Genomic DNA, 13,427 nt, shown 5'->3' with positions numbered 1-13,427 from the left:
GCAGTTTCTTCTTGGGACCAGCTGGGGCCCCGGGAAGTCACACATGATACTAAGGAAGAGGCTGGCATGGCTCCTTTGACAGCTCACTGGGCCTCCGTGTGGTAGTCCCAGTGCTGCTGGACCAGGACAGTTGCCTGAAGCACCCAGTGAAGGGGCATGGTGTGGTGGCAGGCACATGGCAAAGCAATGCCAGGCAGCAGCCAATTTGTTTCTGGCCAGTGTCTACAAGTTTGGTATGCACAGTAATTACTGCACAATTAATCTAGAACCTGTATTTACAGGTACTAGCTAAATGCACAGTAGTCTAATTTACAGCACAGTCTAATTTAAATGCCCCCCACAGATAGATGGTGATGCTTTACTGTGCAATAGATTAATCTATCATTCAGTAAAGTGACTCATGTAGATATGTTCCCAGAGAGCCTGTGGAATCTTCATCCTTGGAGTTTTTTAAGATCCAAGTAGGCAAATCCTTTGCTGTAATAATATAGTTGTAGATGTTCCTGTTTTGAGCAGGGGATTGGACTAAGTGACCTCTTGGGGTCCTTTCCAACCTTAATTTTCTATGATTCTAGGATATGAGCATAGTTCAAAACAAACTCAGAGAAGCCTATTGTTCTATAATTGTGTCAGTTTCTTGGATAAATATTCTAAGGCTGCTCAGATTCTGAAGAAGTAGGTTAAAAATATAAGTATTTTGCTCCATGTCACTACAATTCCAGGGTGAAAAAAGTATAGAAAGAATAGGCAAAACAATGAAAAAAGCACAAAATAAAATTTAAATAAATCCAAAAAAAAAAAATGAAAAGAGGATACACTGATTTAATCCTAGAGTTAATCTCCAAAAATTTCTTAAGTAAAACCAAAAGTAAAATTTGCTCCTGCAGCACCCTGGCAGTGCTAACCACTGGAGACTGGGGGGATGTGGTTCTTACCAGCCCAAGTTTTCTCTGCTTTCTGGTAGCAGGTGCTGCTGCAACTGAGGAGCAAGCTTATAGATTCATAAATTGTAGAGTCGAAAGGGAACCCGAAGGATCATCATGTCTGACGCCCTGCCCCAGGCAAGAAAAGGACCGAGTTCAGACAACCCCAGCCAGGTGCCTATCTAGCCTCCTCTTGAAGACCTCCAAGTTAGGTGATAGTACCACCTCTCTTGGCATCCCATTCCAGATTCTGGCCACCCTCACTGTGAAAAATGTCTTCCTAATGTCTAACCTGAATATACTCTCCACTAGTTTGTACCCATTATTCCTAGTTACTCCTAGGGGTGCCCTGGTAAATAGCACATCTCCAACTCTCTGTTGTTCTCCCTTGATAAACTTATAGGATGCTTCAAGGTCTCTTCTCAGGCATCTCTTGTGAAGGCTGAAGAGATCCAGATCCCTCAACCTCCCCTCATAGGGTCTTGCTCGGAGGCCACTAATCATACGAGTGGCCCTTCTCTGAACCCTCAACAGATTCTCCACATCCTTCTTGAAGTACAGTTCCCAGAACTGGACACAGTACTCCAACTGTGGCCTCACCAATGCCGCATAGAGGGGAAGCATCACCTCCCTCGATCTGTTGGTCATGCATCTGCTAATGCACAATAAAGTGGCTTTATTGATGGCTTCTGCTGGCTCATGTTCATCTTGGAGTCAGTGATGACTCCAAGACCCCTTTCAACCACTTGGCTGCTGAGGAGATCATCCCCCAACCTATAGTTGTGCTGGGGATTCCTCCTCCCTTACTGCTCACTGACTGCAGAAGGAGGCAAACAAGTGCCTCCCCTGGGACTCTTTGTTATGGCAGGTGCAGCATTGGAAGCCAGGCAGTCATCCTTCCAGTAGTGTATGGAGGGAAGGTTCAAGTCTGATGGTGGCATCTCCTGGGGAGGTGGAGGTGCAGCTTCTCACCCAGTTGTGTATAGGTGTGGGGTGAGTGAATAAAACACCAAGGTCAACCCTTGAAATGATGTCCATTTAATTGTGATAAATACAGAACTAATTAAACATCAAATTTTGATTATTTTTGCCTTGTCTGTTGTATTTTATACATAACATATGATATAGAATATATATATTTGCTTTTGCTGCAATCTTAAACTGAATAATATCAATCTAAGCCATTAGCTTATTAGTAAAGTTTCTAGTTTATTTTTAACTTGATAAAAGTATGAAATGTGTTATATGTAATGATTCATCACATCATCTAGACCACCCTTTACAACATCCTAGATCTGCCCATGAGTATGATCAGAGATCCTGGTTTTCTTTGATAAAAAAAAAAATCCCCAATTTTCAAATAAAAAAAGAAGCACCAAACCCACATTTTTCTATGATCAAAATGAAATGCCACATGTGTGTGTATGTGTGTGTGTGTGTATAATAGTGGTGTTTCATTTTGATCACTGAAAAAGGTGAATTTTGTGGGGGGGGGGGGGTGGATTTAATACAAAAATTGGGGATTTTTTTTTTAATCAGACAAAACCAGGATCCCTGATTATGACTTATGAGAAAAGGCTGAAAAAACTAGAGTTACTTAGTCTGGAGGCAAGAAGACTGAGAGGGGATTTCATAACAGTCTTCAAATATCTGAAAAAAGAGTATAGAGGTGATGGACATAGCTGTTCTCTGTGGCTGTAGGGAACAGCAGCATTGGCCTTAAGATACCGAAGGGAAAATTTAGGTTGAAGATTAGGGGAACTTTCTGACTATGAAATTGATTAAGCATTGGAAAAGACTACCTAGAGAAACTATGAAACCTGCATCCCTGTAAATTTTCAAGAACATATTTGATGGGTATTTGAATAGTTTAATAGTCAGAAGGGACCTGAGCAGCTCATCAAGTCCGACCCCCTGCCATGGGCAGGAAAGAATGCTGGGGCCAAATGACCCCTGCAAGGTGTCTATCTAGCCTCCTTTTGAAGACCCCCAGGGTAAGAGTGAGCACCACTTCCCTTGGAAGTTGGTTTCAGATCCTAGCCACCCTGACTGTGAAATAGTGCCTCCTGATACCTAGCCTGCATCTATTCCCCATCAACTTATGGCCTTTATTCCTTGTTACTCCCAGTGGTGTTCAGGGGAACAGGGACTCTCCCATTGCCTGCTGGTCTCCCTTGGCCAGTTTATAGACAGCCATCAGATCCCCTCTCTTCTCTTGTGGAGGCTGAACAGGTTCAGGTCCCACAGTCTGTCCTCGTAGGGCCTGCCCTGCTGCCCCGTGATCATACGAGTGGCCCTCCTCTGGACCTTCTCCATCCCTCCACATCCCTCCTGAAGTGTGGCACCCAAAACTGGACACAGTACTTCAATTATGGCCTGACCAATGTCATATAGAGGGGCAGGATCACCTCCTTGGACCTGCTCGTGATGCATCTGTGGATGCATGGCAAGGTGTGGTTAGCCTTCCTGACTGTGTCCCCACACTGTTGTCCCATGTTCGTTTTGGCATCAATAATGACTCCAAGATCCTTTTCTCCCTTTGCACTGATGAGAAGGGAGTTCCCCAGCCTGTAGATATGCTGCTGGTTCTTCCTCCCCAGGTGTAGCACCTTGTACTTGTCAGTGTTGAACACCATCCTGTTCTCATCCACCCACCCCTGTAACCTGTCCAGATCCAATTGCAGCTTGTTCCTCCCTTCTAGAATGCCTACTTCTCCCCACATCTTAGTGTCATCTGTGAATTTGAACAAGGTGCTTTTCACCCCCTCGTCTAAGTCACTGATGAAGATGTTGAACAGTGCAGGCCCGAGGACCGAGCCCTGGGTTTCCCAACTGACCACATCCCTCCAGGTCGAAAATGACCCATCTACCACCACTCTCTGGGTGCAGCCCTCCAGCCAATTGGCAACCCATCTGACTGTGTAGGCATCGACACTACAATCTCCTAATTTTTTAACAAGAATGGGGTGAGAAACAGTGTCAAAGGCCTTCCTAAAGTTCAGAAAGACTATGTCTACTGCGACACCTGCATCCAAGGATTTTTTGACCTGCTCATAGAAGACCACCAAGTTGGTCTGACAGGACCTGCCTCTAATGAACCCACACTGGTTGCCCCAAAGCATACACTTCCCTGCTTGCCCCTTGCAGATGTGCACCTGGATAATTTTCTCAAAGAGCTTCCCCAGGACCGAGGTAAGACTAACAGGCCTATAATTTCCTGGGTCCTCCTTCCTCCTTTTTTTGAAAATGGGGACCACATTGGCCCTTTTCTAGTCCTCTGGCACCTTGCCAGAACACCATGAGTGCTCATAAAGTTGTGCCAGGTGTCCCACAATGACCTTTAATTCCCATGGCTAGGTGGAGATTGTCAGAACCTGCTGATTTGAATATATCCAGTCCCACCAGAAGTTCCCTGACTAAGTCCTCACTGACCCTAGGCCTAGGTGTGCCTCCCCTGGGACCATCAACAATCCCAGTGGGGGGGATGACCTGGTCTCTGCTCAGTAAAATGGAGGCAAAGAAATTGTTACATAGGTTAGCTTTGTCATCTGGTGAGACCACCAGATTTCCAAGTGTGTTGTGCAGAGGCCCCACATTGCCTGGAACTTTCTTTTTACCCCCTATGTATTTAAAAAAGGAATTCTTGTTATCTTTGATCCAGGTTGCTAGTCCCAGTTTCATCTCCATCTTGGCCTTCCTAACAGCCCCCCTACAATCGCGAGCAAAGGAGGTATAGTCCTCCCTGGTGATAGCCCCTCCCTTCCATTGGGTGTACACATCCTTCTTAGCTTTGAGACATTCTGGATGCTTTGGGTTAGCCATGGGGGCTTTTGAGCACTCTTGCCTCCTTTGATCTGTGTTGGGATTGCCACCCTTTGGGCTTGGAGGATCATCTCCTTCAGGAACAACCACTCTTCTTGGACTCCCAACTCCCCACCCCTTCCAGGACCTCAGTGCCTCCCTGACTAGTCTCCATAGCTCAATGAAATTCACCCTCCTGAAGTCCAGGGCTGCTGTCTTGCTGCAGGCCTTTGCCACCCTTCACTGGATGGTGAATTGCAATAGGCAATGATCGTTATTGCCCAGGTGATTAAGCACCTGCAGTTCCCTCACCAAGTCATCGCTTGTGGCCATGACCAGGTCTAACAAGGCATATCCCCTGGTGGGACTGTACACCTCCTGGGTTAGATGGAGGTCCTGTAACAAAATTAGGAACCTGCTTGAGTGGTCAGATCTGGCTGACTGCTATTCCCAGCAAATGTCTGGATAGTTTAGGTCACCCATGATGACCACATCCTTTGATTTAACTGCCTCCACGAGCTGACCTGAGAATTCCCGGTCTAGCTCTTCTCCCTGGTTGCATGGTCTGTAGTAGATCCCCACTGTTAAGTCCCTTTCCCCCTGATCCTCTTGTATTCTGACCCAGAGCACTTCAGTCTGCCCCTCCTCTGACGCAGTGCTGCTTGTTGAGGATGTGAATTTTTCTTTGACATAGAGCACCACACCTCCACTTTTCCTTCCTGTTCTATCCCTCCTGTACAGCCTATAGCACTTGATGTTCATTTTCCAGTCATGTGTTGGATCCCACCATGTTTTGCTGAGCCCCACTATGTCTGTTTATTCAGGAACAATCCTGCCCTAAGCAGGGGCTAAATGAAATAAACTCAAGAGGACTCATCTACCCCTATCTCTCTATGATCCTATGAGATGCTAGTTAGTTCTCCATATCATCCCAGTGATGATGATGGTGTGAATTTTGTCCAAAGTGATTCTGTCTATATTTTACTCTCCTAAAATTACAAATAAAATTATCTAGAAGCCTGGAAAGATTAATTTTTTCTCTTAGCAAGGATTAAGAACTGGGCTTGACCCTGATCTAGTGGGAGCATCCACAGGTCCCTCATATTTAACTAATTTTAGGAATAGATTATACAGTACGGAACTAGATGGGGATCTGAATTTCTTTCTGGTTTTGATTTTGGAAGGGGGAAAGAAATGAAAATCTAATTCATTTTTTCAGTTGTGACCCATCCCTAGTAAATTATTATAACATTATAAAGTTACTAGCAATAAGAATATACTTTTTTCATCTAGTATAAAAATCATTCTGATGACATGAGAAAATAAAAATGGTAAAAAGGTAAATACAGAAAATATTAGTAAGTGATCTAAGGTGCAGCATATAAAAGAAGGTGCAGCAATCTTAGCATTTGGTATAACCTAAAAAATCTGCTTTGTTCTCCCACTGTGATTAATTATTTCCAGGAAGGGTATTTGCAATTTTAGTCACCCATAGAAAAGAAATAGGAAAAGAAAAGTCTTTTAGAAACATGCTTCTTATCAAAATCATGCTGACAGATTCAGGCTATCAGCAGATTCAGTACATCTTGGAACTATGGATCTGGCTTATGTACCTTCTTGAAATTCAAACAATCAGGCATCATGGTTTTAATAGCTAGAAAGGTAGCATAGTCATTTGCAAGTTAATCTATGTTATATCAGGATGGGAATGCATTGTACCATGCTAAAATATTTTGATATAATTTTTAAATATAGCAATCCTTTTACCATAAAAACAGTTTAAAAAGAAATTATATTATTGTGTTATCTTCAAAGGTCAGACTCTGGAATAATATATAGTAATGGAAAATGTGTGAAACTTCATTTATATGCAGAATGAGAACCCCCAGAGCTATTTATGTTCTGTATCTTGTGAAAATGCTTTTTTTGAAAGGTTAAGTGATATGCTTAAAATTAAATGTAATGTTACTTTCACCTGTTTAATGACATGCTATCAATTATTTGCTTTCTTTTAAATTAATTCATTCAGTACATAAACATTATTTTTTCTGAATTTCAAAAGAACTACTTAAAACTGATTTGGCAAAACAACTAATATCCTATAAATTGTTGCACACAGGTGCATGGAGATCTATCCAAGGCCTAGTAATCTGTCTTGAAATATTTTCAGTTAGACAACCTTGATTACAATATTAACATTAACAAGTACCATCCTAGGACTGTAACATGGTCAAGGAATAGTTTTTATTTCTTGTGAACATTTTTAAGTATTTAATTTTTTTCCAGATTTGGGAGGTAGTCAGTCCAATGCATTTCAATATTTTATTAAAACCAAAGCGCAACCACACCCTAAAATATATAATAAATAGTAAATAGTCTGCTTGATGACTGCACTTATTTGAGATGTAGGTGTGACAAAATGCTTGGATGTTGGATACACTCTTGGTTTGTATAAGCTCACTGGTCTCCACTCTACTGGATCAGTTATGCCCAAGTTATTAATTTCCCCAGCAATCACAATTTACAACAAGCATGTCAGTCAAATAATAGAAAAAAAAAATATTACATGGAAAGAAAGAGTGATCAACTGCTTTAAGAACAAAATACAGTAAAACAAAACTTACAAAAATGACAAAATCCTTACTTTACTTTTGGATGACCACCTACCCATCATAAAATTTCTGTGAATATCCCTCAGGGCCAACCTTCCCTCAGTCACCGGGGACTTCCAGTCTACCTTCCTCATCTATCTTCAGTGGAACCAAAGAATGCTTTCAAGGGTCTCTACCTGTAGCTCTGTGACAGTAAGATAAAATTAATGTTTTTCTTTCTGACTGAAAGAAATGTCCTGCACTGCTCAGCTATTCCCCTGGCCAATAAGCTAACTTCCAGACTATACAGGTTAGGCTGGACACAAGGTAGGAAAAAAGAAAGTACAATGAACACTCTATTCCCTCTTCCTGTTGAAGTTTCACTACTATGAAGGAGAGAATTCATGGGCCCAGAGAGTGAAAGAGAATATAATGGTGTACTCCAGTTACAAAGGAATGCATATAAAAGAAGTATCAAGGGTATCAGTCCATGCTCTAAGGTCTGCTTAATTTTATGTGGAATAGTCATTGGAGAAAATAAGTATATTGTAGACAATATATATAGATAGTACTAACCCCTCAGCTTTATATATAACTATATAAGGGACTCCTTTCTCTCTCAGACTCACCTCCCAGGCGATCCTGCCCATGAGTTCCCTGAGTGAATTGAAGTCTGCTGCTGCATAATTTTATAGCCTAGTTGTTGGGGTATTTGCCATGGATTGTCATTGGTGCTTTTACCTGTTTCCATAGCAATATATATATATTAGTGTTTCATTTGGATCACAGAAAAATGTGGATTTGGGGTTACTTTTTAAATTTTTTTTTTTTAAATCACAGACAACCCCTAATGATCAATTTAGTGAAGTTAGATATTAGGAAATCTTTCTTGCCAAGAAGATAGTTTCATAGTTTCATAGGGTAGGAAGGGACCTGAGCAGATCATCGAGTCCAATCCCCTGCCATGGCAGGAAAGAGTACTGGGGTCAAATGACCCCAGCAAGGTGTACATCTAGCCTCCTCTTAAAGACCTCCAGGGTAGGAGCGAGCAACACTTCTCTTGGAAGTTGGTTCCAGATCCTAGCCATCATGACCGTGGAGTAGCACCTCCTGATATCTAGCCTAAACCTACCCTCTGCCAGCTTGTGACTGTTATTCCTGATCACTCCTGGTAGTGCACGGGGGAACAGGGACTTCCCCAGTGCCTGCTGGTCCATTCTGACTACTTTGTAGTAAAGATAGTAAAGCAAGAAAGGCAGTAAAGCACTGAAGCAGGTCACCCAGAGTGGCTGTAGAATCTCCATAGCTGGAGGTTTTTAAGACCCGGCTAGACAAAGCCTTGGCTGGGGTGATATAGTTGGGGGTGGTCCTGCTTTGAGCAGAAGGATGAACTATATTACCTTTTGAGATCCATTCCAAACTTAATTCTCTATGATTCTATGTTATATCTTGATGACCTAATTCAACTTGTCTTATTTGTGTTGTTTTTGTTTAGTTTTGGGGGGGTTTTCTTGCAAAGCAGTATCGCTTCAATAAGAGAGAAGAGAATGTCTAATAGTTCCATGGTTATGGCAATATCATTGTATACCTGAAGAAACTTACATTAACATTGGTGTAACTACACAATAAAATTTGGGTTCATTATTATATTATTGCCAAAAATATATCAGAACAGCCCTGCTATAATAGTCCATTACTTTAATGAGTTAATTATTTGTTTCTCTTACTGTAGGAAGTCCTTAGTTATAGAACCATTCCTGTATGTGTGTGTATATATATACTGTATGTATATATAAATATTTTATGTGCATTTAAAGTCAAATATATATTTTGGGGGAAATCATATTTGATTACAGAACAGTTCTCATGCATTGTGAACATTTTGAATCAAATTTAATGAAGCAGAAAAAATAGAGTCTGTCCCTGTTTCTGTCTCTGTCTATATCTATAAGCAGGAATGGCTTATCAGGAACTTTGTTTTGAGTTGATCCCTAGCATTATTGGAAGTCCTATGCATTGGAAGTCCTAGCATTATTGGAAGTCCTATGTCTGAATTGTTTTCTCATGTTGTGTTAACAATATTTGTCTATTTGTCTTGAGAATACATCTTTGTAGCAAGCTAACTTCTCTATTACATTTGACAAAAGTTACTGAGTGAGTTTACACCAGAGTCTTTACTGTGAATTAGCAGAGTTTATTATGCAGTAAACATGCATGTCTATACACACATATGCTTACTACACAGTAAGCCTCACTAATAGTAGCACATTTACTTATAATTTCTAACTACATAGTAGAGTGCTCATGTAGATGCCTGATTGGGAACAGATCTGCATCAGAATCTGATCCGCAGCCTGTTCCCCACCCAGCTCTGTGCTCACAAAACTCAGCACAGAACAGGTGCCCCACCAGTGGATCAGGGCAGGGGGCCTGGACCTGCCCCTCCCCTTCAGATTTTTCCAAGTTCTCTGCCCCAATCAGGGAGCTCCCTGCTGCCAGGGTAGGGGGACATTGTCCTTGCTGTGGTGCCCCAGGAGCAGGCAGCTCCCTGGGAGCAGGAAGCAATGTCCCATCCCTGGCCAGGAGACAGCTGTCTCCTGTTCCCATGCCCCCTGCCAGTCCCTGAGCTAGCACCCAGGGAGAGCCTAGAGTTCCACCTGGTGGCATCAGGAGCCCATCACATGACCCCAAGAAGTGAGAGCAGTTTGCTACCACTAGCAGCAAATCTGCTTCCGCTTCTCTACATGTGTAGATGACTGCCTGAAAGCATTTACTCATGAGCAGTTTACTGGATCTAAAGCATGTGTAGACACACCCACTGTCAATTAGAGTACTGAAAAATGCTTTTTGTGAATCAGGAGGGGTATGAGATATTCTAGCTTTCTGTTTCATTAAATTTGATTTAAAATGTTCACTATATATTGAAACTGTTTTTTAATCAAATATGATTTTCCCCAAAAACTTTTGGTTTGAAATTCAAGTAATAAAATATATGAAAAGAGGATACGGGTTTTTCTTCAGATTGGGAGAAATCACTAAGAGACGATGATAGGAGCAGGTGTAGCTATGTATTTACATTCATACCAAACTAGATATGTCATCATAGCATCTAAGAGGTTGCTAAATCTTTCAGTGCAATATATTCTCTAATAGCACATAACAGTGTGTGAATACAAGACAAACAAAAAAATGCAATGGTTAGTGCATTTCCTGCTTTAGAATATTTTATAATTAATTTAATTTTCTTTTTCTAATACAATATACATTTTTTTCAAATACAGATATAACTAATAATATATAGAACCATATACTTAGGGATCAAATAAAACATGGCAGTGCTAAATTAGGGGGTTTTTTTTTATTTAAATGTTATCACAGAACACATTTAGTTTGTTTTCATTTAAATAATTGTACTTTGTAAAACAAAGTTCCAAAACATACTTTTGATATAAACTGAACAGATAATCTGATTTTTTTAAAATTCAGAATGCATTGTCAGCATAGTTTCCTCTAAGATTTAGGCCCAAATCCAACTTCCTTCTAGGTAAGTAGGAATACTTACCTAGACAAAAATTAGTTATGTAAGTGGTTTTTTGGGTCATTTTGCAGACTATACATCCTACTTCCCATTGTGCACTGGCTTTATGGCTGCCTTTGATAGTTGGTGGGCTTTGTCTGAGATGCTCTGCTCAGTGTCCCCTGAAGGTGTACTTGTTTTGACCCTATGACCTCACTTGCACATCCTTTTTGTCATTTGTTCTCCCCTGTAATTAGTTATGGACCCTTGTTCTTTTCACTGTCCCTCAATGGTGGCCATATGCAACTTGGTGGGCTTCAGCCCATGTACACTGGTTGCAAACAAGCCTACTTCCCATTGTGTGCCAACTCTCTGGCTACTTTTGAGAGTCAGTGGGCACTGTCTGGGGTGCTCTGCTTGGTGTCCCCTGAGGGTGCACTTTTTCTGAACCTGTGACCCATCTGCACATCCTTTTGTCATTTTTCCCCTCTTGTAACTAGTTGTCCTTGTCCTCACTAGCCCCGCAATTAGTATGGGCTACTATGTAATGTGGTGGGCTTAGCCCACACCACCAACAGGAGAAATAGGCCTACTTCTCATTGTGCAATTTACCTTTCCCTTCTGAACATTCTCAGAAGGGACCTTTTCCAATCATTTATGGAATGATCCTATTTCAGGGAGGCATGTGGGCAGGTGGAAAATCACTATTAACACTTCTTCTGACTTGCTGCTCTTAGCACCAAACTGGTGTCACTTCCTGCAGCCCTGCAATGGGCCCTTACTATTACTGGGGGGAGGGGGGGGAACTCCAGGATCTGGCTCCAGATACCAGCAACTGAAAGCCCTCTAGAAAAGCCAGACCCACTCTTTGCTCCCTGGCAAGCACCTTCCCTGGCCAGAAGCAGCATGCACAATGCAGGAGCAACACACAGCAGCTCTCTCCTCACCACCTCTGCTTCCCTGCACCATGGATGCTCCAGCCCCCAACCTTGGCAATGATGACCAGTGCCCCAGGTTCATGATGGCCACTGTGCTGGCTCTGATAGCCCATGGCATTGACCACTGGATGACACATGGCTGTTTGGACCCACCTGGCTCTCTCATACACACTGAAGTGCATGGTCCCACTACACTGTCCGAGTTCTGCTGCCACAATGAAGCTGCTGCTTGGACCCCATCCAGCTGGATGGACCCTGGTGGGGATGCCAATAATGTGATGCTGGATGCCACATCTGGGGCTTTTGTTGCCCTCCTGGGCCTTCAGCCCCTCACCTCTGGGTCCACAGAGCCAGCCAGGATTGGTGGCTACACATCATCCAGCAGATGTGGGTTGATGGTAAGTGACTGAAGGCATTCCAGATGACCTGGGCACCTTCCAGGAGCTCTTGGAGCATTTCTGGCCCCACCTGGAGTGGTAGCACACCACCATTCAGTTGCCACTCCCTGTGGACACCCAGCTGGCCTTCACCCTTCTCTCGCCCATCAGCCTCTGCTATGTGAGCCATCTCTTTGCGGTGAGCAAGAAGAATCGAGCCCGTGACAAACACTGTCTCCAAGAAAGGTAGAGGCAGGGGAGACAGAAGCAAAGCACCCTAAGATGATGGAGAACTATTCTTCAGCTTCTCTCAGAAGGGAAACTGGTCTTCCAAGAAAAAAACTTTCCTGGGGGAACTCTTAACCTAGTTGTTCCCAGGTTATTTTCTCCGACAGCAGACATTTTTGTTCTTAGAGTCCTGAACTTCTATACTCTCATGGTTTCTACTCGAAGGCCAGCAGCAATCCCAATAAAGACTGAATGTCCATACATGGCCCAAGATAACAAAGTCCTCACTAGAGGGGTTTACAATTACCTGTATGAGAAAAGTTAAAATAATAAAACTCACTAAGGCAGGCAAACCTTTATTTTCCCTGTTTATGAATGCAAGTACTGGACTGAGGCAGGCAGAAAATTTTGGCTCCAAATCAGTTTTATGAAGACTGCCACATAACCAGGGATCCTGGCTTTCTCTGCTTTAAAAAAACAAACAAACCAATTTTCAGATAAAAAAGCAACCCAAAATCTACAGTTTTCCATGATTAAAATGAAACACCACTAATATGTGTGTGTACATATGTGTGTGTGCTTAATAATTTTTCTCCAATTATTTAAGTTGGTCTAATAAAAGATAACAGATTCATGCAAAGAATCTTGTCTGCCTACACACACACACACACACACACACACATACACACACACACACACAAACATGTAACCCAAAATCCATTATCAGAGAAATGAGGATTCCTGCACATAACCCAGGTCAGGGAATTTCCTGCTTTGTTCTTCTGTGTGATCACAACATGTGTTTGGCTGTTTGAAATGATCAATAGCAGGGGAATTGGCGTACTCATGGAAAGACAGGAAAGAAAAAGTGTAGTTTTCAAGCAGATTAGGATTTTTGCCTATAAGGATGTCAGTAGTTAGAGTTTCTGTCTCAGGAGGTACCAACAAAAAGAGTGAATTCAAGAGAAGATTGATTTCTAGGTAGTTATGTGTTTCACTGCAGTCACCATAGTTAGGATACAGGTGATCATATAGTTATGACAGCACAGAAC

This window comes from Crocodylus siamensis, chromosome 1 (assembly GCF_052110815.1).
Source record: "Crocodylus siamensis isolate JL-2025a chromosome 1, ASM5211081v1, whole genome shotgun sequence".
NCBI classification, from domain to species: domain Eukaryota; kingdom Metazoa; phylum Chordata; order Crocodylia; family Crocodylidae; genus Crocodylus; species Crocodylus siamensis.
Note: the sequence above shows the minus strand (reverse complement) of the source record.